Here is a 26,610-nt window from a genome sequence, read left to right as displayed (position 1 = left end):
TATTTGGGGAAGGTAGCGTCGTATGTCCCTCATTACTTTTGCCCAGCTTCTTATCAGCATCGCACACACACGCACACGCACGCACGCACGCACGCACGCACGCACGCACGCACGCACGCACGCCGCCACGCACGCACGCACGCACGCACACACATTTTTGTTAACAAAACCTTACAATACACACCCTATTTTCGATCCAGCTGAAAAATTTTAGTCTCTACTTTTACCAGGAATGAAATTTATTGAATGAAATGGAAGTTTTGTTGAAGAAAATTTCATCTGAATCCGATTTTTCATAAAGGCGCTTTGTTTTGATTTCACTATGGCGCCGATATCTGACACCAAATTATTTACCTAAAGAATTTGTTTTAGGAACAAAAGACAATGCAGTTTTCACAAAATTACCTAACGAAGCATTCTTAACGTCTAAGTTAGGCAAATTACATTATGCTGTAATAGGTCAAGCAAGCTATTTTTTTTTACATTTCATTATTGTCATAGACATAAAATGACCATTTTTCTGCGGTTTGGCCAATTGAGAGGTGTTACGTAAATATGTGCACATACTTACCTCATAATTTTCTATTGTTGTTAGTATTTCTTTAAAAGAAAAGGTCTGGTGTAGAGCTCAAACCGGGATTCTTAGCTTGCTGAATTTTGATACGAATTCTTAGTCCTGATACTACGATATACTTCACTCTTTCTCCGAACAAAGCTGACATTGATTTTAAGAAGTTCGAAAACAGCAAGTCGATGTCCACGTAAAAGATATTAAGACCTGACGATTGTCTCAACCACAGCTTTTTTTGATGTGACTGTTTGTAGATTTTCCACATATGAATTAAATAAAAGATTTTTTTTTTGCTTTGACTTATTGTAGATTTGCCGCAGATGGCATTAACTACTTGGCCGGACAAATGGGGAGCACTGAAGGTTCTCACCCGGTACAACGTTTAAGACAACAGGCCTGAGGGTGTCCAGTTAGGCGATTTGAAAGAATTAATCGACCTTAGTGGGTGGATAGCGATAAGCGCTGGGAATTCGTCGACCACGCCGGCGGGGTCGGTGTCGGAGTCCTGAAGTGTTTGGTGTCGTGAGCTGATTGGCTGCCTCTATGGCCAGAGTAATCGGGTCGTCGGGATCGTATATTACGTCTATCGGACGCTGATACTTTTCAGTACTGTCCCTAAGCGGGATGATAAAATAATCACACCGCTGTACTTGTACTTATATTCTGTTCCCCTGTATGAATCTGTGGAAATGAAACCCATAGTCCAAAGAGGACGGTCGGTTATTTTAATAGTACGAATTAATTAAACAGCAGTAACTATTTATAGCTGTAGAGTGGAATATGAAGTCACGTGTGGGACTTAGTTCAATCATATAATTGGTAACGGCTATGGATCTTACTAGAAGTACTAGTGCTTATGAAAATTATATTGGATATGTAATTGTGCTGAAAAGGACAAGGCTATGCATAAAGTACATACTTATGTATAAAATGAGTATGTTACTATAAATAGAAATAATATATTTAATCATTAATTTACACATAAATATTTACAATTTTACAGACTAAATATAATTTTCACACTCAACTCTTATTCGATACACACTCTTGCTGAGATATTGTACATTAGTCATGTTATTCCAGTTATCTAGTTATCTCATGTCTCTAATGTAGGGGCATCCTTAGATATACTCGAATGGTATATGGCAGAGCCGCCTGACTACTAATAGAGGCAGTTGCGGAACGCACAGGAAAAAAAATATTGCGAAAGGACTAAAAAGTATGCATGCGCCCAGCCACGCCATGAGAAACCAGGTGGGCACAAAAGCCATTTGCTCCAGCATTATCACAATATACTCCGTACGGTCGTACGTGTTTCCAAACAGTTCATAATTGCGATGAAAACGTGAACAGAATCAGCGTTGCGCGGGCCGGCGCCGGCGCATTGCCCAAGCTGTCAGTGTGCGTGCAGTTAAGAACGCCACCTATAACAAAAAGAAACCACATTTTACGAAACGCTCCATTTGTACGGCGGCTAACAATCCGCGCGGCAAACAAACATGGGGCAAAAAAGTAGTGTTCGACGTCTGCATATTCATGATCTGTTAATATTCTGGCCTTACGTATGCTTGCACTGGTTTTGTGTGAATCAAAGTACAATAAGAAGGAAAGTGAAGCATTGCACTTTTTTTATACGTTAGTATTGACAATGGCATCTCGTTCAGGCATTTCCTGATTCATTGTGAATTTAAATATTGATAGTATTCTCTCAGAAGTGCAGTCAGCATTCAAACATACATACATACATAAACTCACGCCCGTAATCCCTAATGGGGTGGGCAGAGCCACAAGTAATCAAAGACAACTTGCAGCCACTGTTGATACGAAGTCCAAAGATGGATATGATGAACCCTATGGTGATAAGGGGTCAGCATTCAAAACCTTAATTTAATTCATTACCATTTTATAATCATCATTTCAAAATGTATGTGTATTATAATGTTTTGTAATGTGTATGTTTTGTCGTGTAATATAATGTCATCTGAACCTACATTGTGGAATTGAAATAAAGTTATTGTGTATAAACAAAATAGTGATGGTATAGGACGTAGACACGCGACGCGCGGACGTGGAAGTATTCATTAATCTATGTTATAGGGCCCATTTCAGGTCGATGGTATCTAGTGGTGATGGCCATAATTATGCTGTTTTATGTGTGAATGCAAGAGTATAAAAAGCAATGTAAAATTGCATCGAACTGTAAAGTTAAATCTAGCCCATTTAAAATTTATTAACCTCTCATATTTTATTAAAAGCAAATGATTGTCCAAGTGACCTTACAACTTTATTTGGTAAATAAATAATAAATCAATTAAATAAATCATTTAAATCAACGTACAATGCAATAAAATTCGAGTTAGTTTGCTATTTCGCAAAGAATGGTTGTACCTATTATAGTTATTTTATTTGCTTACGCATCCATATAAAAAAAGATAAGGCAATGATATTGCATTTTGCAATAAGGTATTCTTGAGTTTAAATGTCAATGACTTCTTGTGACCTCTGTAGGTCAAATACTTATTACCGACAAGAAACATACTTTATAGGATGTTTAGTTCATAATTACGGGGCTATTTTTAGTTAGCTACTAAGTTTTAGAAAGTTATACTTTGTTTTCCAGGTCACTTATTCTATTATAAATTTTGGAGAGACCTAATTAGGAGATGAAGCAATTTAATACATTGAAAGTAAAGTAAAGTACCTATCCAATAAAAACATATTATAGAATTGTTTCAATATCTTCAATCACCAACGGGTTGAAACAACCCTCAAATATTCCCATTTCTCTAACCAAGTCAAGAAAACAACCCTTTACACAGACCGGCTTTTGGTCAATCATTTTTTTAAGATATTTTGGGCAGTCGTATCTATAAAAGACCGGACCTGTCAAATCTTCAGGTCCGGTAAGCGGCCCCTGTAAAAATGGGATAATGATTATGAGTTTCTGGATAATATTAACCGCATATAATAAAGAACCTGTCACGATTATATTACACGGCATAGAAGAGTATATATGAAATATTTATAAACGTGAAATCAATAAGAAATCATTGAAGCGTCTACATGGAAACCCTCTTGGAATTTCATTACATATTAAAAGTGGCTTCGCATCGCAATTTGCGACTCTTACAGAATTAGCGACATATATTACCAAACATAAAGGTGTTTTTATGTCGAAATACTTATATAACGTTTTATGCGAATGAAACATGTGTACTAGATAATACTGCAATTTTTAAAATAGTTACGTACTTATGTTTTCCATGATTAGATAATAATAATTATGAGTGTCACACCATATTTAGATTCCTGGACGCCATAGTCCCGAGATGTAGAAACGACAAGTAATAATTTTAATCACTGCCAGTCTGCCACCTATCACATTGGTCTAACAGAAAGCTATAGTCGTGAAGTTTTTAGTTTTATTCAATTGCTCGATTATAGATATAAATTGGAAAAGTTAATGAACTTTATTAAACGACTTCAAAAAAAAAGGAGGAGGTTCGCAATTCGTCGGGATCTTTTTATTCAGCTAATATTTCAAAGAGACTTAACAAAATCATGTATTTTCAATTTACAAATAGACTATTTTCTCGTAATTTGTTTTGTTTTACTGTTCTCCTTCTTTCTGTGTGCATTTTGTGTATTTCTGTTGTGTTATTTATTTTGTGGAGTATACATATTATTATACGGACTTCTACCCCGTAAGGACTTGTTTCTTTCCAACCGCATACCTAGCACACTCAACTGGAATAAGGTATACATAATTTTCCATAGTTTAAGACATTGGTCGCTTTAATAGGGAATATTTTTTTGCATTATATTGATACGGATTGAGTTATTTATCCACCACTATCAATGTTAAACCTTGTTTTCTACTTTCCATGTTCCCTAGTGTTTGTTTTCTTAGATAAGAAACATTTAGAACGCAACAGCAACTATAAATAGAGAATCTACTTAGCGTTCTTATTAATATAAATTGCTTCATTCCTAAGTGAATAATACCTACATATCAGATACGCAAACATGTATCTATTTCTAGACTAATCTCTTGTATACATTTTTATCAGCTGTTTAAAATGTATCTGGAAAGCTGTAGGTATACTAACGATAACCCGAAACCAACTGATACACTGTATCAGTGCCTATATCGAGTGGCATAACATAAATAAGTACCTAAATAATTGTTTATCTCTGCGCGTGATAATTTAATATGAATATTCGTAATAGCTTGTGCACATAAACAGTAAAACAGTGATTGCTCGAAATTTCGTTTAATTTAAATCAGAGGTCATAACATAACATTGGTATTTTTACATATTTTTTGGTATCTATGCCGTGTATCCATGTCATTCCAAAATCGAAAAACCAAAAAAGAAGAAATTATGAGCGACAACAACAAAATTGGAATATTGAAGAAATTATTTTTAGAGTGTTTTTCAAATTTCCGTCCGAGATTTTATTTATGTTAAAAATCTTTATTTTTAGATGTCTATTACATTCTAAACTTAATTAACGTTATTATTAGTTTTATCGTGCAAACGGTATTCGTATCTCTAAAAGGAAGATATAGATGTATTATTTTGGTGAAATAGGAAATTACTGTACAGAAATATTACGAATATCTTTCTATAAATAGTCACTAAGTCACTACATACATGTAGTTCCATAAATAACCACGATACACGTGCAGGTATTTGGTAAAGATCATGGGTTCTCATCGCGAACATTAGGAAACATTGTTCAAAAAAATTTCAATAGATGACGCTAATAGTACCGATTTGTAATTAAAGTTTCTTTAAAAGCCAATAATCGATAAATAGGCACTAAAATTATGTTTCATAATTTAAAAGTTATACTCCAACCAAAAGTTAATCAAAGATATTGGCATTTAATGGAGATTTTTATATTTTTAAATTTAGTGGTTACTCTAGCGGATTTACGTCGGAACTACGTCGAGTATGGAGCTTGTTGAGGGGTTGAATGGTCTCGTTTTTATCAACGCCATCTATAATTGTGTGTAAGAAGCTCGCTTAAAGTTGCGCCATCTATCGTTAATTATTGCAACATCGATCTAGCTTTGCCACAGATAATAAAATATTACGTTTTTAAAAGTTTGTGTTTATTTGCAAAATACATTTTTATTGAATTTATTAAATGTTTAGTTGTAATTCCCATAAATTATGGGAGATACAATATCAAATTTTAAAAATAATATAACCACCTATAGATATCATTAGCAACTAAATTTGAGAACAAAAAAAAAACGCAACAATCAAATAACGTAGGTAGGTTAGTACCTACCTATGTTTGAAAATGTTTGTTTTCGTTCGTTTGAATTCCGAGTCGAACTCGCTTTCTAGGTACGTTTTGTGTATTGTGATTTACAAACTGACCCTGGATTGAAATCGGACTTTGATTTGGCTTCATGAAACCTGCTTTCACGTAGCGACACAGGAACAGTGGTTATAAAAAATGCCTGCACACAATTGTTCTTATTATAATTGTACAAATTCTTCGGAACAGAAGTCAATGTTCCGTTTTCCGTGGAATGACGTCAACCGCCTAAAAGTATGGCTTGAGAATTGCGGTAAGTAGTTAAATGTTTACTTTTATTTATTTTTAATATTAAACTGCAAAAAGTTATCAAACAAACAATTTGAAAGAATCAATGACAATCAAGACTGGAATAAAATAAAAAGAAATACCTACTTAACATGGCGGGAAAGTTATTGCCACTCCCCCTATTTGCTAGACTATTATTTTGATAATCGGTTTATCATTTGTCACTATTTAGTTTACCATAATTAATGTAATACTTAAAATCAAGCTGAGATCAACAGTTTAGAGCAGTAGAACAGTTTTTTTCTGTCTGAAGAACATAATAATAATTAGGTATTGTGCTCAATGTCAATTTGGAATTATTAAATTAACTTTTGTACAATTGGGTAATTTAGCATGGCATATAGATATACTAATCAAACTTGAAAATCTTAATTAGTGATTTTTAACATATTCTTACTGGGAACTCAGGGCCTCCAGATTCTGAACCAATTGCTATAACTACTAAAGCACTGGAATAGTCAAAAACTTGTAAAGTACCTACTATATACCAATATTGTATGCGATGCATTTATATTTCCAAGTGAACTGTGGAATAAAAGGGACAAAAGTTAAAAAAGTCAATCAAGTACATAATTATTTCTGAATTTTGGATTGTTTTATTGAACAGTTTATAGACCAGGGCGGTTAAAATACCCACATTGAAGCAATTCATCTATGTAAGCAATATTGCAGTTTCACATTTGTGCATATAAAAGTGTGTGATGCAAACAAATGTCAAATAGCAATATTGCTTTCTTAGATGAATTGCTTTGATGTAGCCATTTTGACCCCCCAGATATCTACTTACACATTTACTTTTAATTTAAGTTGAAAATAAATAAAAATAAAACATTAATTTATTTCTTCTTATACAGTCTTAATAGATACCTAAGATAAATTACTATCTACCAAACCTACAGTTTTATACCAATTTCACACATCGGGACTGTGTACAGAAGCCAGGAACCCAAATGAGGTATACCTAGTATCTTGGTCTCGCTCACGCCTGACCACGTACCAATCTATACATACATTATGTATAGGTAGGTACCTACAAGAACTTAATAAGACATGTCAAAAGTTGCTGTTTTAGTGGATTCTGCCTCTGTGTACGTATTATTGATTAGAACATTAGGCTTATAATCTGGAGGTCCGGGTACTGTTTCTGATATTATCAAAATTACTTTGTGAGATTATTCATCACAAATCAAATATTTTTAATGATCACAAACAGTTAGAACATACAAAAATTTATGCAACATACCTACTACAGTACAAATGGGAGGCCTGTTTAAGCAATTTCTTCCAGGCAACCACTACCATGATCCAACCATTAATCTTTGTTTAGTTATGACATTGCGGACTAAGTCACTTAATTGTCCGAAAAAGTAAGAGTAAGCTTTGCTTCAGAAATTATATAGTTGGTCCGGGCTACCACCAAAACGATTACCTCCTGTTATTTGAGGGTAGAGACGATCCAGCAGTGGAACATCTGTAGGCTATTTATGTTTTATTGAAAATTATATTCTTTTCTTGTAGGTAATATGAACATTGCCCACTTGCCTGCAGAAAATTTGCGGTCAAGGTATTTATGCATTGACCATTTCAATATCAAGTATGTACGAAATGAGACTGGTCATAGAAAAAGACTCCAGAGAAGTGCAGTTCCAGAACCATATCAGACTCAAGACGTTCAAAATCGCTCAAGCACTTCCTCACCAGGTAAGCACAATTAATTTGTCAAGTTATTACCTACAATTGGGTAGGTAGGTACTTACCTACCACCGAATTAATACAAATACAATCAAATTTTTATTGTAGGTTAGGTACCTACCTATTGCTTGAATATCTACATAATATTGGGTTTTAGTATAGTGATAGTGAGTTATTACCTACATGAATGATACCTACCGACCTTGAGTTTTTTGAAAATATGTTAGGTACCTAGCTAATTACAACTTACCTACTACTTAGATGTAGACAAGTTAATGTAGGTACCTACCTACCTAGTTAAATGTTTAAAGTAGGGGATAGGTTGTTTGTATGAAGTGTCCGGGCTGTGATGATAGATAGGTTCGATAGGTGCCTATAGACGTCTCGATTCCGAACCATTTTCAGTAACTAAACTATAATAAAGCCGTATTAACATAAATTGTAGGGTTTAAAATAATTAAAGACGTAAAATATTACTTTATTGTACCTATACCAAGATACCTACCTACTATCTATAATACCTACTTAATACCTTAATGACAAATTGACAGCATCCGTAGTCTAGTGGTTAGAGCGATAGGCTCAAGATCTGGAGGTCCGGGTTCGATTCCCGATGGGGACATTGTCGAAATCACTTTGTGAGACTGTCCTTTGTTTGGTAAGGACTTTTCAGGCTTGAATCACCTGATTGTCCGAAAAAGTAAGATGATTCCGTGCTTCGGAAGGCACGTTAAGCCGTTGGTCCCGGCTATTAGCCGTAAAAACACCTCCACCAACCCGCAGTGGAGCAGCGTGGTGGAATATGCTCCATACCCCCTCCGGTTGATTGAGGGGAGGCCTGTGCCCAGCAGTGGGACGTATTCGTATATAGGCAGTTTATAATACCTTAATAGGTAAGTATCTACCTAGGTAAGTTAGGTAGCTATAGTTAGAAAAGTAGCTTTTCGCTTTCAACTTTACGCAGACGGCGATTGTCGTAGATGGGTAGGTAATGTAACCTACCATAACGTAACCAGTTGTTTAAGCCTGAAGGGGTAACAAACATACAGGCAGATTTACCTACATACCTAGGTACCTACTACGCATCGCATCGCATCATACGTACGGTACGTACCTATCATTTGCGTTTGCGCGACTCAGCCAGTAGGTAGGTACCTGCCTACCTACTTACCTACAATCGTAATAACACGTGACCTCGCGCAACGCAACAAGCTAGAATGGATCTTATCTTTATAATGACATAAAGTCTATAGTTGCTCGACACACGGAATTGAGACGTAGTTTACAATCTTGTACAAAACAGTGCACCGCGCTTACAGGGCTTATAGGTATATTATATTATAGCGGTTATTAAACTACCCAAACGCGATGCGTCGAGATCGCGGGCTCGGGCATCAGGATCGGGCAGTGTTATAATAAACAGTTCATTGGTGGGCGACCCACGATTTCGTCATACATTTTATAGGTAGGTAGGTTACATTGGTACACACGATGACCTGACGCATCGTGTGTGGCAGATGAATCGAGTTAATGTAGGTAATAAAGCCTTATCATTCCACTTACTTAAGTAGGTAGGTACCTACTATGTTTGTGGCTCTTTCACGCAAAACCTATACCGCAGCGTAGCTACCTAAATCATATAGGTACGTAAAGTAAGGCCAACCAGACGAGATACAAAAAGGTAAACAAACGGACCATTACTGAGTTACATTGCGATAACCAGGGATTATCATATCTGTCCTTATCACTCGTACGCGCAGTTATGGCGTCAGTTGGTCAACGACAGCTGTCGTTGTGTTTCGTGGTAGGTACAGGAAAGCAGTCGGTACTGCAGCTGTCAACATTTGGACCGCCATTGTTCATTTCTGTTTGGATTGCGTTCGAAGTGATACATATTTTTTCGTCCCCGTATTTACCTACTTAGATTTTTGTTCTTATTATTCCGTTTCGGTTACTTTTATTTTTGATTTTTGCTGGTATTATGAGTAGTTGTTGATTTAAACACAGTATTGACAACATGATTGATAATACGATAGATAGTTTTATCATAAACACAGCTGACTCGGACTCTTCCGACGAATCATCTTTGTCTAGTACAGACGACAGCGATTAAAATTCGAACTATATGATAATTTATTCAAATATGTTTTGAACCTCTGAAACTTTGTTTACATTCTATATCTCGTCTGGTTGCCTTTAACACGTCAGTAATCTAATCATTATTTTTATTTATTTTATTTTAAGTTATATCTGTCATTATACGTAATTAAAATCAATTTATTCAAACAATTAAAAACAAAACAAACACACCCTATAAATAAAACACCTCCTCCGATGCGTCACATCGAGGCAAGGTTCCCAACAGGCTGGCAGCGTTACCCCTCTGAATCGCCAGGCTAATTCTCTGACAGAAATAACTACCAGCCCTAGCATCCCCCGAAGCCCCGATAAGACGCATTGAGAGATCTGTCATTATTATTTTTTTATTCTATCTGTCATTATAATAATATGGGGTTATGTACACGTTTTGGGGTTATGTATACGTTTTTACAATAAAATACCAGATAATATTTTAAATTTGTCAGAAAATAAATTTAAAGCTCACGTGAAGCTTACTTTATGTAAAAAAGCTTATTATAAGATTAATGACTACCTAAATGATAAAAATGTCTGGTATTGCATGTGTTCCTCTAGTTATTAAATAACTTGTAATGTATATCCTCATTGGTTTTAAAAGATGTGTTGCTGTTGCAGTTTCTTGTCATTTCTTCTCCTCAGCCATAACACCTTGCGAAATGACGTAAATTCAAATATGTTACATTGACCTTCAACAAGTTTATCCATGATAATTACGTTGAATAAATGATTCTGATTTCTGATTTTTATTATAAAACAAAGCTCCCACGCCATTCGCTCGTCTGTTTGTTGGCGGCTAACTCAAAAGAAAAAAAATAATAATGACAGATATAACTTAAAGTTAGATGTGTTTACAGGAATTAGCACCAATGTCATGACTTATAAGAAGTGTTATATATTTTTTTCTTTGCGCTTCTATATTTACAACTTTTTACCACGCACTTCGCATGTTGCCAGTTCGGCGCCTAATCGCGCACCGCGGAGAAATACTGTCACGTCGCTATATTAACAGTAACTTTGCGTCCCACTTTTTGAGCGCTGATGTTCAATCTATGTCCGAAAAAAATCAAGACTAGTGGGAGCTTTCATCGAAAAAGCTGCCTAATGGTTTTGAGATATAACAAAACAATGTATTGTGGTTTTTATAAGTACCTACCTATTATGTCTATCTTTTAGGAATCACTTAACATACACATTTTAATATTTATAAAATGGCTACGTTAATACGTTAGTTACCTACCTACTTTAATGAATGTTATAGTTGACCTTTTCTTCCTTTATGTTAGGTATTGTTATCTCCAACAACTTTGCTTTACATTCATCTTTTGGGGCCTTTGGCGACTCAATCATAACCCTGACACTAGGGTTGATGAGGCTGATATTCCACGCACGATAAGAAGATAAGATTCACGACATTATTTAATACATACTATTTTTCTTTTTAGGTTCATCAGGTACTTTTAAAGTACTGACACCGAAAAAGGTGTACAAAAATAAACGGCTTCGCGACTGCGAACTTGAAGAGCTCGTGGAGCCGCCAGCAGTAGCATACCAGTGCAACACGCCGAAGAGAAGACGGTTGTCAATTACTGAAGACACGCCAAAATGCAAAGTATTAAAAAACAAATTAGTATTGTATCTAACAATAACGAAATGTAATATCTTTTGAATTAAAGAAGTAGTTTAATTGAATATTTATTTCATTCTAGTCATTACAAAAAAAATCTAAAAAAATTTTGATGTTCAAAAAGCGCTAACTTTGTAAGCCAATTTTGAAAATAAATATTTTTGAATCCAACTTCATTTTTGTTAATTTTAATAATCAAGTAGGTATCTTAATTATAATATACTAATACTACTTTTATATAAATTGTAATGAACAATTAGTTATTTATAGTTACTTTAAATGATATCTATCTATGTAATGGAAAGGGGATAGTAAAATAAAAAAGACTCATTTCTATTGTTTACTTATTTATTCAAAACCATACACAAACTCAGTTGAATCAGAAAAGCTGGATCAGTGTTTTTCCCAGGAAAACCTAGGTAACTATTTGGTACTCAACTAAAACTCATTTAAACAGGCACATTATTGCCAGATTCACATTCGGCTGTTTGCACATCCTTTCCTTTACTACTTGGGCCACATTATCTTTCCACTTATTTTATATTATCTTGACTCAACCAGGGTACTCGCTACATTATGTTACCTACAAATGAAAATATAATAGTTATTAAAAGAGCACATTAATTTTGATCGGCAATGATATTCAGAACAAAACATTCTACCACCCATTAGTTATTATAGGCATTAGTTTATCTATGTATCACAGATAATATAATAACATAACATAAGCAAGATCTTGCATCCCATTGAGGTAGTCAAAGTAACATTCATCACAAGATGAACTAAGCACACGCACCTCACGAGCTTTCTGTTAGGCTAACGATAGGCTGTATCGCTACCTATAATGGTCGGGCCAACTGTGCTAGATGTGAACTGTTTAAAATAAATTAATGCAAGTCCGGTACCAGGGTTTGAACCGGGTTCATCGTTTGAGATGCAAACAAGTCTACCATTATGACCTATTTTATATTAGAGTAACAGTGACTATATAATAATAGTAGGTATATTGCAATGTATGTACACCTTGTGTGCCAAAACTGCGCCTTGTGTGCAAAAGGGCGGACCCTGAGAAGGAGAGTAAGTGTGAGTTAATACTCTCATATACCAATGAGTAGATTGGTGGAATGGAGTAGTAATAGTAGGCTCTATTTTTTACATTTAGACACATGGATGGCCTATTACGCATGTAATCCGATGAGTTTGAAATTTATCAACTTTATTGAACATTTAGATATTCGGGCTCAAAGAAATGGGTTAATGGGATAATAATTTAAGCATACATACCTGGCATAGTGCGATTCTTATTTATGCAGAACAGAAGTCAAGATTTAGTTTTCACTATAATACCTACAACTCCAAAGAAAATATTTTTCTTTGAAAAGTAGTGTGGCTTTCATGAGGTAGACTTGTATCATATTCATCACTTGGTCATGGTCAGAAAATTGTTGATATGTGGTTCTAATAGCCTTTGCATGTCATTCTTCACAATGGTTATCATCGTCTTTAGAGATCTGAAATAAGTTACAGGCTTAAATTCACAACACGCTCACTGCCTAACTAGACTTATTTAACTTTTTTCAACAAACAGTATATTATGATTTGTACCATAGATAGGTGACAGCTACACAAAAAAGTATCTACTACATACATACTTATACTCACGCCTGTAATCCCGATTAGGCTGGGCAGAGCCACGAGTAAGCAGAGACCAATTTGGAAGCACTTTATACAAAGTCCTCAGGTGCTTAACCGGTGGTCCAATGTAATGTTTCATCATGCTAGAAAAGACTTGTCTTTCATAAAGGTTCTCCTCTGTCGGTTTTACGACACGCCCGGGATGATAAGGGACGATTGCGTTCTAGGTAGGACCTTAGCTATGTTTTTAATTATCTTCCAGTTTTAGTAACTAATTAGATACTTACAGGAGTTGGAGATATATTTTTGCCAATACAAAATGAAGACGTAATCAATAAACCCCACCAAACAAAGACCTTGTATTCTTTCTTTGCCCACCAAACATCAGATATAATCTGTCAACTAACAACTGTCACCTTGACAATGTCACAGATCATTGTCACAGATTATAATACTAACATGTCAACGTTGAGAAAAAAAAATCCGTTTGCGCCATCTATTATCTTAATTTTACTCTAACTCTAAGTAAATATATTGTGCTTGCAATAACTTGCACTCAGTAAGCTGAAATTTCACTAGATGTCGCTCGATTCATTCGATCCCATCAATAAATGACCACTAGATGCCGCTAAAAAAAGGGCGTTTTAACAAAACGCCCTTAAAAAAAGGGCGTTTTAGCGGCATCTAGTGGTCATTTATTAGAACTAAAAATAGCCCGAAGAATTGCCCGAGTTAGAACGGCACGGTTTCGTTGTATGACGTGAGGCATCTGTACGTTAGTATTATATGATCTGTGGTAAAGATATTGGCAAAAAACTAATCTGTAGAGTTCAGTGAAAACATGTGGAAGCTAGCCAAACTGAATCATCTGGTGACAAAAGTTTAGGAAAGTTTTAAAGAAATTAATGAACCATCGCAAGAAAATTCTTTTAGGTATTTCCATCTTTTCAATGACTATTGTTTTCCGAAAGTTTAAACTCCGTACGATAGATACATATGAGTTTACAGGAATCTTGAGTTTTTGAAGCACGTTTTCTGCGTAAATCTCAAGAAAAAGGAATCTACTCACTTGCCTACAACAAATTATTTACCTGCTGAATATTTTGTATCTATTTTCGTTAAGAAAGTAGAATTGTATATTATGTAGGTAGTAGGTATACGTACGAAATGAGACATAAATAATTCTCGATAACGAAAAATATAATCCTTTATCTTAAACAGCAAATCAGAAAACTCAAAACAAATCAAAGACAAGCCATAAAAATACCTATTTAGTTTTCAAGTATTCATTATGTTGGCGAAACCTACGTAACCGTGATATCTAGAGCAGAACAGCAACAAACTGATCATCTTAAGTAATGCTGCGATAGCGTGCAATACACCATAACCTTGGACTTTGGTTATGTAAGCTACAATTATCTTTAAGTAGAGAACGTAAGAATCAGTACGGCATATACTTCTATAGTTTTTTTGTTTTTTAATAGTTTATTTGCGATGGATGAACCTACCTCTGATTACAATACTACTTTATTATTTTAAATACACAAACTCACACCCGTAAATCTCTAGTAGGGTGGGTAGAACCATAAGAAATCGTTAGACGACTTGCAGGCACTTTTAATACAAAATCCTAAGATAGATTAAAATATGGTGACAGATGGAGCTAAAAAGGCCACAGTGAAGCTATCTAAAAAAGCAATGTTGTTGTCATTCAAAATTTTCAAAAATTGACAAAATTTGTTGTCATTGCGCACTTATTTTTATATGCGCAAATGTCAAATAGCAATGTTGCTTTTCAGATGAATTGATTTAATGCGGCGTTTTAAGCCCCTCAGCTCATCACTCATGCTCTAGCTTGTCAGAAAGGAGAAATATCTGTTTTTTTTTTCAATAATAACATACGTGTATTACGCATTATACCATTGTAATGGAAATAAAACTACTAAATAATGTTTCATATTCGTACATCAAAATATTATCATTTAGCCAATTAATGAAAATGAGAAGTTTATTTTCAAACAATCGCAACCTTACTTGTTGATAATGTACATTTGATCACTATTATTGTAGATATGGACAATTATAATACGACGTGACGCAGATGTATCATACAATCATACAATTGTAAATTCAGATACCACTTCACAAAATATTTTTATTTTTACCAACAAAAATATATCCTTCTGCGCCTCCGATTTCCAGACACTATAGTTAAATATTGAGATTTGGATTTCCAAAGGACTTTGGGCATTAAGACCTTTATTAACTTTAACAGAAGCAATCTTTATGTCAAATGATATATCTACAATATAATAAGTCATATAAAAAAAAAGAAAAACACAATTTGCTACACCTACTTGTTATAGTTGTTGTTGACAATTGCAATATAAAAATACCTTTTAAAAACAACAAAAGATATATACTTTTTAATTCATTTTATATTCATCGATCTATCTCTTATTGTCGGACGTGTGTTGTAACCTTTGTAATTAAGTAATTAAAGTGGATTATATGCGAAGCGACAAAACAATCAGAGTTTTTTACTACAGTCTACGAATGACGAAATTAATTAAACTACGCACCCTTAAACAGTTGTTATACATGAAACAAGTTATGAATGAAAGTAAACATTTTGGCCAATTGCAAAAACAAAACCAGTTACCGTAAAAGTAAGATACTGATAATGTGACGCAAATCACCATTTGAGATTTGGAGGTCATCTGTATATTTATACCTATAAGGAAACTTGAAATATATACACGGAACAGTGTAGCTAATCCTATGACGTCATCCGGCATCCGTATAATTCTGGTGACATTTTTTGCTGGCACACAACAAAATTTCCTTATATAAAATGAAATTGATTCTATTTGTATCTCGTAGTATTAAATAAAATGTAATGAAGTAAAAAAAAATATCTGTTGAGAAAATTATTAGCATTCTTGGCATCTCTTACACGAGGAAATTTCGGAAATAACTACCCCTGATTCTTTTCCAAGTCTTAAATTAAGTTATTTTTTTAAGTATCTAAGTAGTAGTTAATACTTATGACCTATTAGGTCTTAGTCTTTGTAGTATACATCCTACACTGTTGAGCCAAAAACAAAAGCCTACCCAGAATTTCACTTGTTTTCGCTCTTTATTCGTTTTCATATCACTATAACTACATACGTCATCAAAAATGTCAGTACGCATCCCGTATGATATGACATGAGGTAAGTAAGTTTCCGAGATGTACAAGAGGAAACGCGCACAGCCTACTTTTTGTATGATAGATGGTAGTCTTTTTCTATAATAGATAACATGTCACAGTTGTGATAAAAAATGATATTTTTGTCTTATTTACCCTTTTACTCGAGCTATAATCTAAAAGTATATTATACTTAGATGAACGCTGAGTGAAGTGTGGGTACTTAGTTCTTCCTGCGATGGATTTGTGTGCCTCTAACTAACCTAATTGGGAATATTACCGTGAGCTTATGTTTATTATAGTATACCTGATAATAAATGTCAAAACCTGAGCCATAGAATAAAATTTAATATCTCCTGTGGACTAGGTATATTCATTGAAACTATTCCTATATGACTACTCTAATAAGAAATGTTATGTTATGGTATTTATATTGACATATTTAAAAAGACGCAAGTGTATATAAATAAAACCTACTTAATACTAATGGGAACACTCCATTCTATCGAGCAGATAAGGTATTTTTTGTACTTTATAAACATCTTCATATACTTCAAATGCGCGTCAATTTGTAATCAGGAAACTTGTCAAAGTTCAAAGCGAATCGACTTGTATAAAAGATAGACAAAATAAAACGAGTTTAAATGCTTTGTCAAGAGGTAAACAGTGTCAAGAACATCCTCAATCATTAAAACTTTTAAATGTAAATTGTTTTTACCTTGGCATATAACCGTTATTCCTTGAACCGCAGGCCCACCGCACAGGACGTATTCTCATAAAAAAAATCGAATATATTTTCGATTAATTCAATTACAATTTAAATTTAGAAAAAAAACAAACACGTCTGAACTCCTAACCGACTGTGCACAAGTCTAATGTTTTACTACCTATTACGTAGGAAGATAATAACCAGAAACCGGTTAGCCTGACATTGACGCTTGGTCATTTTACACATACGTAAGTTATTCCACTCCTGCGCATCTCTTTGTCCGAATTTTAAAAATAAAAATATGTATACGAGCGTTTTGAAATGTTGGATGTATAAGTAAAACGCACGCGCGTCATTTGGTTTATGTATTTTATATGAAATTAGTTTTAGTATTAACTTTTTTAATTATTGCCGTTCAGTTTCTATGCTTTGGTTACGGTTAGTTACAGAAATACAAATATTTTGCCAATCAGTTACGATAAACAGAATAAAATCAATCATAATTCACAGTATTTTTGTTTTCACAACAAATTGCTCATATTTGTGAGGAAAATAAATCTAGAGCGCATCTGCACGATTGTTGTTATTACACAAGAACAAGACAATAATGCGAACACGACACGAACTTCGTCGGCTGACATCGGTTAAGGAAAACAAACACTACCACGTGACACTTGACTCGGTAAACTCGGCATAGGAACGTGAGGGTTGTACTGACCGAAGCCGAAGCCAGCACTGATGTCCTTTCCGGGCCCAAAAGGTCACAGCACTTTACACGCGCAAATTCACTGTCACTTTTAACCAAGAACACGAGAGAATGGTTTATTGGTGTGGTCTAAGTACGAACTGCGGAGTTTCAGAGCACCAACGCTCGCGAGCGAAGGTTTCGACATAGCGACAGGCAGCGCGGGCCGGTAACTCTATCTCTCTTGCACTTGTTGAAAAACCTTAAGCCAGAATGAGACACCACTACTCCACGCGGCCGTCTCCATAAACTGGTCGACCTTCGAGCCCACCATTATTGCTAATAAGTTCGTCTGTTGCAACCGCTATGAATTTATTCCTTGTGCCACTTAAATCTGTGTACTTCGCATATGTTGTGTGGATCTGGGTCAGATAAATATGCTAGGTTAATGCCCTTGAAAATCTAATCATCAAATATTGATTCTGAGTCTTAAACTTGACTGAATCAAATATCGTCCAAGTGTTGTATTACCTTGGCTAACAGCCTCCGTGGTCCAGTGGTTGAGTGTTATGCTCACGATCCGGAGGTCCCGGGTTCGAATCCCGGTGGGGACTCATCACAAAAATCACTTTGTGATCCCTAGTTTGGTTAGGACATAACAGGCTGATCACCTGATTGTCCGAAAGTAAGACGATTCGGAAGGCACGTCAAGCCCGGTTACTACTTGTAATGATGTAAGTACGTAGTCGTTATATGAGTCATGTCAGGAGCCTTTGGCGGCTCAATAGTAACTCTGACACCAGGGTTGATGAGGTTGGTACTCCACCTCACAACCTACACGATAGAAGAATACCTTGGCTAATCAAGTCGCAAACGATTTCGAAAAGCGATTGTGACAGTGATAAAAATGTATAATTATTGACATGTCACCTTGTGTCCCTGGTACGCCTAATGCAACTCCTAAATGCGTCCAGTTTGTCATGAAAAATAATGCTCTTCGTGCGTGAATTATCCACTGTTTAGCATATTGAGGTGTGGGTACTCGTACTTAGTTCAAGATGTACCTCTGGGTCATTAATGTGGGTACTATTGCTCTAGACACTCAGGTATATAGGTACTAATACCAATTAGGATATAGCCGAGAGCTTATATTATGTTAACTAGTCAGTAAAAAGTTGACGAGACAAAAGAACGCAAAAGCGATTTGCGGCCATAGTGATGATAAATGACCTACTTATAGGTGATTGGTTGCTTCATTCAATTTCATCTACAAAATGACAAATATCTTCTTAAATTATTGTGAACACTAATTTGTTTATCACGCCATACGATTATTACAAGATAAACAATAACGGTTATTCCGATGATAGACAGTAAGTAGGTACCTACGGTATGTCATGATACATTTTTTGTTTCTCTGCTTTATAAGTATTTTATTGAAGTATATACCTATCTAAATTCGAACCTGTAGAGTTTGCAATGCGCCTTACTTTCATTGTTATGATTTCATAATTTTTCTTACCATCGCATCGCCTTTTTTTTGACGTGTCTTATTGTAGATTTGCCGCAGATGGTATTTACTACTTGGCTGGACAAATGGGGAGCGCTGAAGGCTCTCACCCGGTACAACGTTTAAGAAACAGGCCTGACGGTCCCCAGTTGGGCGCGAACATCGGCTCAGGACGTCGTCTGAGAGGAAAAATATTTGAAAGAAATAATTGACCCCAGTGGGTCGATATCGACCATAGCGGAAGATAGTAAGAAATAACGAAAGAATAATTCAGTTACTAGTTAACTAAGAGGTATAATAAGGGCAAATATTTCCTCAACTTGTTTAGTAGATATATTAGTTATTTGTATTCGTAATTGTGTATATCCGCCTTACCCGTTCTTTATGTAATATTTTAATGTAAACAAAGATGAATTAGTCAACCCAATTGGGTCCATGCAAGCTACCTAGACACAAGTGAAAAGACATTCGCAGCTAGTTTTCATTTATTTTTACTACTTTGTCTACTAAATCTTTTTTTTACATCTATGTATTGCCACTGTGTGTATTGTAATGATAATGATATCATCCATTCTCACCTCACAAGGGCATACATGTAAAATTTAAAGATAGATACGGCACGCGGGCACGTGTTATTCGACATACAAAACAGCATTTAAGTAGTTACATAACGTATTTCCAAAGCACGTGAGCTTGTTTCTTAGATCAGTTTACAATCACAGCTATAGGGTGTGTTCCCACAAAGCGGTGTGGCATTGCAGACTCAACCTCTCGTTCCGCATTTGCCCCGCTTTTTCGACCCACATTCTAAAAACTTCCACATTTGCCCCTTTTTAAATTTGTTTCCTGTTTCGTCCCACATTCCTACATCACTTAATGTACAGTTAGCAAAACTAAATTGGATGTGATGCTTAAACAAAAAAGCGAGACGAAACAGGTACATAAAATGAGGCAAAACAGGAAAAAAATAATAATTTACTTACAAAAATGACTTTCGAGGCGAAAGAGGAATAAAATGTGGGGCATAAGCGGAATTTTCAATCGAGGCGAAACTAGGCGAGGCAAATGCGGAACAATTGGACTCAACACCTACATAGAATGGAGCTGACCGAGTCCCCTTTATGCAGATTCTGTTTAAAGGGGATGAGACGCCATTAAACCTTCTGTGCAGCTGTGAGGGTCTCATGGATAGTAGAAGCCGAGCACTGGGGGACCACATAATGGATCTCCAGGAGGTCATGGAGCTTCCTCTCAAAAAGACGCTCAAACTAATCGAGGAGGATTTTTAAATGTAGGGATTTGGTCACGATAGATCTCGCTAGGTCGCAGTGGCCATTCGGGCTGCATCAGTTCGAGCCCTCTCAAACATAAATAATTATAATAAGCGGTGCGAAGCGGAGTTAGATCGGTCCCTGCTCGTCTCAGCTTCTGTGGGAACGCACCCTTAAGTAATGATACTTTAGACATGGAGAAGTGTGCATGATAAAAAGATGCTTGCCATTGGTATCTAGAGTTATCAATGTTTATATAACTTCTGTAATCGGTGGTTTGCCCGCTATGTTTTATAAACATTTTATAATTACTTTATAAATGGACTTGAATTTTATGCGTGTTTTATAAATTGACTTGTTACTTTGCTCTTACTTTCAGATAAAAAGTATATCTTATGTTATATATTTCTAAAAGGGGCTAAATGTAACCGACTCTATAAAGACGCAGCCATGCCACATCTTGCCTAGCCGACAACCATAACAACATTTGAGCTAAGTTCAAACACATTAAATAAATATGATTAAGTATATCTCTCTGATCCTGTAGCAAATTACTCTCGGTTACGACAGAGTCCTTGTAAATGGTTGTATATTATTATACTTGTTCGGAAGAACATTGACTCCCATAATATAGATTCACTCTAGTTTTTTACCTTGTGAAAAATTTAAACAGCCCCACATTGTCTAGGCTATTTGGAATAAATTTGAATTTGAATTGAATGTACATTTTCCTAAGAGATTTAAAATCCCTACTGGTAAATAAATAAAAGAATGTTCTTATATTATTTTAATTACGTTAGGAATGTTGTTTACGAAAGAAAGTCATCGTTTTTACACAAACATGTTTTACTTTACTTCATTTACTGAAACGTTTTATCAAAGAGAATACGTAATTAAATTTCATTGTTTCCTTGTACAGTCATTAGCAACATAATGGCCCCGATTCCTGCAGACACCGCCTAATTTTATTTTAAGTTATATCCGTCATTTTCATATCCGTCGAAAAGGAAAGGGACGGATGAATCACAGCTCTTAATTTTAGGAAGAATGAGTAAATGAATGAATAACCTGGTCGAATCAAAAAGGTATGTCGCTGGTATGCCATCCGTTTGACGTGCTGTCTACTTACCTGTGTCGGGTTATTGACTGATGTAAAATTTTAGACGGTTGTTTTAGATTTGTCCTTAAAATAGACGTGTGTTCCATAAATTTTATGCTTGTCGATTACCCGTCCCTTTCCTTTTCGGCGGATAAGAAAATGACAGATATAACTTAAAATAAAATTTGTTGGTATTTACAGGAATTAGTACCAATGTACCCACTTTAGGACTCTGTCGCACTAACATATTTGACATTTAATGAGACTTACTGTTCAATTTGTAAAAAAGTTAATGTGACATGGTACCAATGTGTATACATATTAATGCTCGTGACCGTACGTTTGAACGAATGACTGAATGAATTTTGACCTGGATGTTAACGTAGAGTGTTATGTAAATGTTGTGTTCGTTTTATAGCGACAGTGGATATCGAGGAAGTAGTTACTCAATACACAAAGCTGTTTCAGTAACTGCTTCCCGTTTTATTAGTTGGAGCTCGCTGAGGATTATCGCAGTCTTAATGAGAACTAAACAGATACCTCGAGTTCGCATAGAATATATAATTAGCTATTCGACTGCGTCAAATATAAATTATAAAACGCTTATCGACAAAAATTAGCCAGTCTAAAATGACCAAAAATAAATCTCATTTTTCTATTCGACTTATTTACGAATTTTAATTATGAACGAAGCAACAATGAATTCGATGTTTGACTGCTTTTACTGACGACGCCCCACGACAGTATGTCTAAAATGACAGTAGATTTAAGTGGCTCTAAAATAATTTTGTAATTCTTATAAAATCTTGAGACTTTACAATCTATGAATTGTTTTGAATTTGGAACTATGGAATGCTCTATGCAGGGCTGGTGTCAAATGTAGAGTGACATAAAAAGTGTAAGGCTGCGTTTCCATTGACGCGGAGCTGTGCGGAGATGTGCAGGAATCGACCAATCACCGTGAGAGAGAGAGTGACAGAGCGTCTTCGTTTTTCGCTCTCTCTTGGATTGGATTGGATTGGTCAAATCCGCTCATCTCCGCTCATCTCCGCACAGCTCCGCGTCAATGGAAACGCAGCCTTACAATTCCGTTACGGATTTCTGATGGTCACTTTTAATTTTCATTATACTGTGTGTTCTCATACTTACATCATCCACAGGTACTCCTCATTCTTGCTCGTTGTTCTCTGCAGTTGCCCGTATTTAGGATCTGAAACAGAAATATTGGAAAAAAAATTGGAAAAATGTGTTTGTTTAAATTTTTGAGCACACCGCTTATATGAGCGTTGTGAGGCCCATGCGGTTCTGTAGGTATATTTACTTCTACCGTGGACAGTAGAATTTCTTGGCGCAGATTATATTAAGTATAAATACTTGCACTATTTTCAGTTACTTATTTAATAAGTATACGTTACACATGCATCGTTACATTCGTTGGATCAAGAAGAAGAGAGAGAGTTTAAGTTGCCACCATAATAAAAATAATGTTTTAATATTGGTATTGCTAACAACCGTCAAATAAACAATGAAACGTATGATTCCCTTTTTCTTTTTCCCTTTTTTTTACTTTTATGCTATTATTTGGTAATTATTCTGTAGCTAGTATTCGCATGTGAAGTTCAGTTGACCAAACAATTTATTCGTGAACTGCGAATATATGCTAATTAATCGGAATTTCCCGTTGGTCTAACAGAAAGATCGGTGAGGTGTGCGTACTTAGTTCATCTTGTGATGTATCTACCTCTAACGACCCCAGTTGGGATATTGTCGTGAGCTTAAGGTATGTTATATGATAATAGGAATTTATGTGATAAGTTAGTAGCGACGTAGGTGATATATAAAAATGCTGTAAGCGTGTTTAAGGCAGTACTAACTTTTGAGGAATGTTTAATTGTAATTAGTAAAATTAACTACTCATGACCTCCGTTAACTGTATGTACTTACTTCCGAGAAATATGAAATTCTTAATGCTAAGTACCTAATTATGGATTAAGTACAACGCATTATTAAACGAGGAACAACAGTACAAAGTGTAGCTATTTGACTAATATCTACAACTTTCAAATGAGTCATTTAATTATTAAAATGGATGATTATTGAATAATCATTTAAGTATGTCATTTAAGTTTTCATTTCATTAAGTACTGTAAGGGATGATTTATTGTATGACTAAAGTAGAATTTAGTAGGTAAGTATTGGAATTTGATATTTGCTGTATTGACTGTTGAGCTGAAAAAAGACCATAATTAATTAAAACACATAATAACGGGTTCATGATCCCGTGATCATGGCACTTGCAACAGTGTCGAAATATCGGGAGTCTCATATCCCCATTTAAACGCGGTAAGAACCCGTTATTATGTGTTTTAATTATGATAATAACCGCGTAAACTTAAAACAATGTATAAGACCATAATTAACTATATTATCTTCTTCTTTTTGATTGTTATAATAATTGTGAGATCTATAATAATAATACATCTACATTCAACACAAATTACTCTCATATGTATATCTATTAGTGTATTAGTACTTACAGAGGTACTGGAAAATTATTATTGCGACAAATTTTACGCTTCATTCACTGTTTAATAAGTCAATTCTATAATTATTTTTAAATACAAATATAATGTGTGTATAAATATACAAAAAAGTGAATATTTCGATACAATGAAACATGTACTTAAGTATTATTTATTTGTGAATGAAAGTGAACTTTATGTTGCTCCAAATTTGGGTTAATTTTTAGGCAACTAAAATATATCAGACCGACTTAGGTACCCATGACAATTACATACACTTTGTGTACTTTATAGTAAGTACATTAGTATATTTGCTATTTATTCAAAGATTATCTTTGTAAACCCAGTAGGTCCGGTTTTGAACAGGTTTACAATCTCTTAAGAAGGTTAACTAGATTCAAGAAGCTACGTGGTCGAACACTAGTGAGGGAAACGCAGGATTACATATGTTTGTTTACAAAAATAAACCCACGTCAAACAAGATGCAGCCATAAAATAACCAGTGATAAATGAATGCGTCCCTTTCATTCCTTTCAATATTGCTGTACGGATAAGAAAGACAGTGTTATAAAAATGCCAGACCCAAACTGTATAAGTACGTACGGTCAAAATGCTTTAGTTAACCTAAGATTGATAGCGTATTTACGGCGTTTTTTGCATACATTTAGTTTATGTCTCTTTTAGAACGTGCGTCCCTTTTATGTCCGTATTTTTTCCATAATTTACATATTTCTTTACTCAAGAATTCTTACATAGTAGGTATAAAATAAACATGTTATTCTTTGTCGACGCATTTGTAACATAGAATAAACACCGTTTTAAATAATATTTTACGACGGAGTTTAAGTAGGTATTTGTACATATCATAGAAAGATTTTGCATAACTTGTTAGTTAGAAATGATTAGGTTACTTAACATAAAAACACTCACCTGGTTGGTAATTCTGGGAGGTGCTGGAAGTGGCACTAGTCTCACTTTCCGAACGTTTTCTAGGATTGAACAGTAAATTCCAAGGATTGTAGCTTGAGTATTGTGGAGAAACAGAATTTTTGGGAACGGTCTTATTGCTGGGATCCATTATTTAAAAACAAAACATTTAATTTTAAAAGAAAATAGTTATCGACAAGCGCGCGCGCCGGCTGTTACAATATAATTATGACGGCAAGCAGAACCCCAATCAAACAGTGAGTAGAACGAGCGCAGGCGCATGGCGATGTTTTGCTCCGATCCGATCACCGCCGGAAACGCACGAAAGCGCCCGAAGAGTGAATACTGCTACGGACTTTGCGCCCGGCAATATTAAACTAAGTATATTGAACTTTATTTCCTAGAGTACGCTGTTAAATATTTAAAAGCATTTACGGGTTGACCAACTGACTCGATCTCTTGATCTTCTTAGGAGTCTAAAGTTCTCTTTTGTTCAATTAATTAAACAACTAAAGATCTAGTAACTTTTAATTTCACGACAAACAACTTTGCGCATCTTTTTTATTGACTGATCTATACGGGAAGTTATCAACCTATCATAACGCAACATAGCTGGCGAGGACTGGGTGTATTTACCATACACCTCTGCCTACCCCTTTGGGGATATAGGTGTGATTCTGTGCTACGTTCTTAATCTTTTGCCTATCGATAAGTTCATAAAAATGTACTTATTTACTTACTAGTTTTCGGTTGAATCAATAGCTATAAATAATATTTTGTGTTTTTTTTGTAATAATAATAAACCAACCAAAACAGGATTCAAAGCCGGAGATAAGATAGTCAACCTGTGAGATAATAACCAGACTTAGAATGTCTCATTGTGTTTAGTTCTAAACAGACCAGACTAATATTTATCAGTACTTAGTGAAGATTACGTACGATAAAGCCACTTAAACATTATTCTTATACAGGGTGTCAGTGGCATCGAAACTAAAACTTTGAGGGATCTTCTATCGTGTGGGTTGTGAGGTGGACTACCAACCTCATCAACCCTGGTGTCACATGGCTGATGTAATGACTACTTACTTACATCAGTAAGTAGCAACTGGGACCAACGGCTTACCGTGCCTTCCGAAGCACGGATCATCTTACTTTCGGACAATCAGGTGATCAGCCTGTAATATCCTAGTCAAACTAGGGACCACAAAGTAATTTTTTGACATGTCTCCACCGGGAATCGAACCCAGGACCTCCGGATCGTGAGCCCAACGCTCAACCACTGGACCACGGAGGTCGTCGTGTATAGTACTTAGTGATTACATACGACAACACACCACCACCACTACCACCAGCACTACACCACACACACCACCAGCACAGCAGCTGGTGTAGCCACTTAAACATCGTTCTT

The 26,610-nt window shown here is 35.3% G+C and overlaps 2 long non-coding RNA genes across 2 annotated transcripts; both read right to left on the bottom strand.

The window, feature by feature from the left end:
* Window positions 1-1,516: 1,516 nt before the first annotated feature.
* Window positions 1,517-25,463, bottom strand: LOC126373469 (uncharacterized). The gene is made up of 3 exons (XR_007567315.1): window positions 25,203-25,463; window positions 22,900-22,960; window positions 1,517-1,995 (listed from the first exon to the last, which is right to left on the bottom strand). It is a non-coding gene; the product is annotated as an uncharacterized LOC126373469 (long non-coding RNA).
* LOC126373480 (uncharacterized) lies at window positions 12,052-13,863 on the bottom strand. Its single transcript, XR_007567317.1, has 3 exons — window positions 13,574-13,863; window positions 12,936-13,162; window positions 12,052-12,234 (listed from the first exon to the last, which is right to left on the bottom strand). It is a non-coding gene; the product is annotated as an uncharacterized LOC126373480 (long non-coding RNA).
* Window positions 25,464-26,610: the final 1,147 nt, after the last annotated feature.

The sequence above is a fragment of the Pectinophora gossypiella genome, chromosome 2, assembly GCF_024362695.1.
Source record: "Pectinophora gossypiella chromosome 2, ilPecGoss1.1, whole genome shotgun sequence".
In the NCBI taxonomy this organism is placed as follows: Eukaryota; Metazoa; Arthropoda; class Insecta; order Lepidoptera; family Gelechiidae; genus Pectinophora; species Pectinophora gossypiella.
Note: the sequence above shows the minus strand (reverse complement) of the source record. Positions and strands in the feature narration are given on the sequence as shown.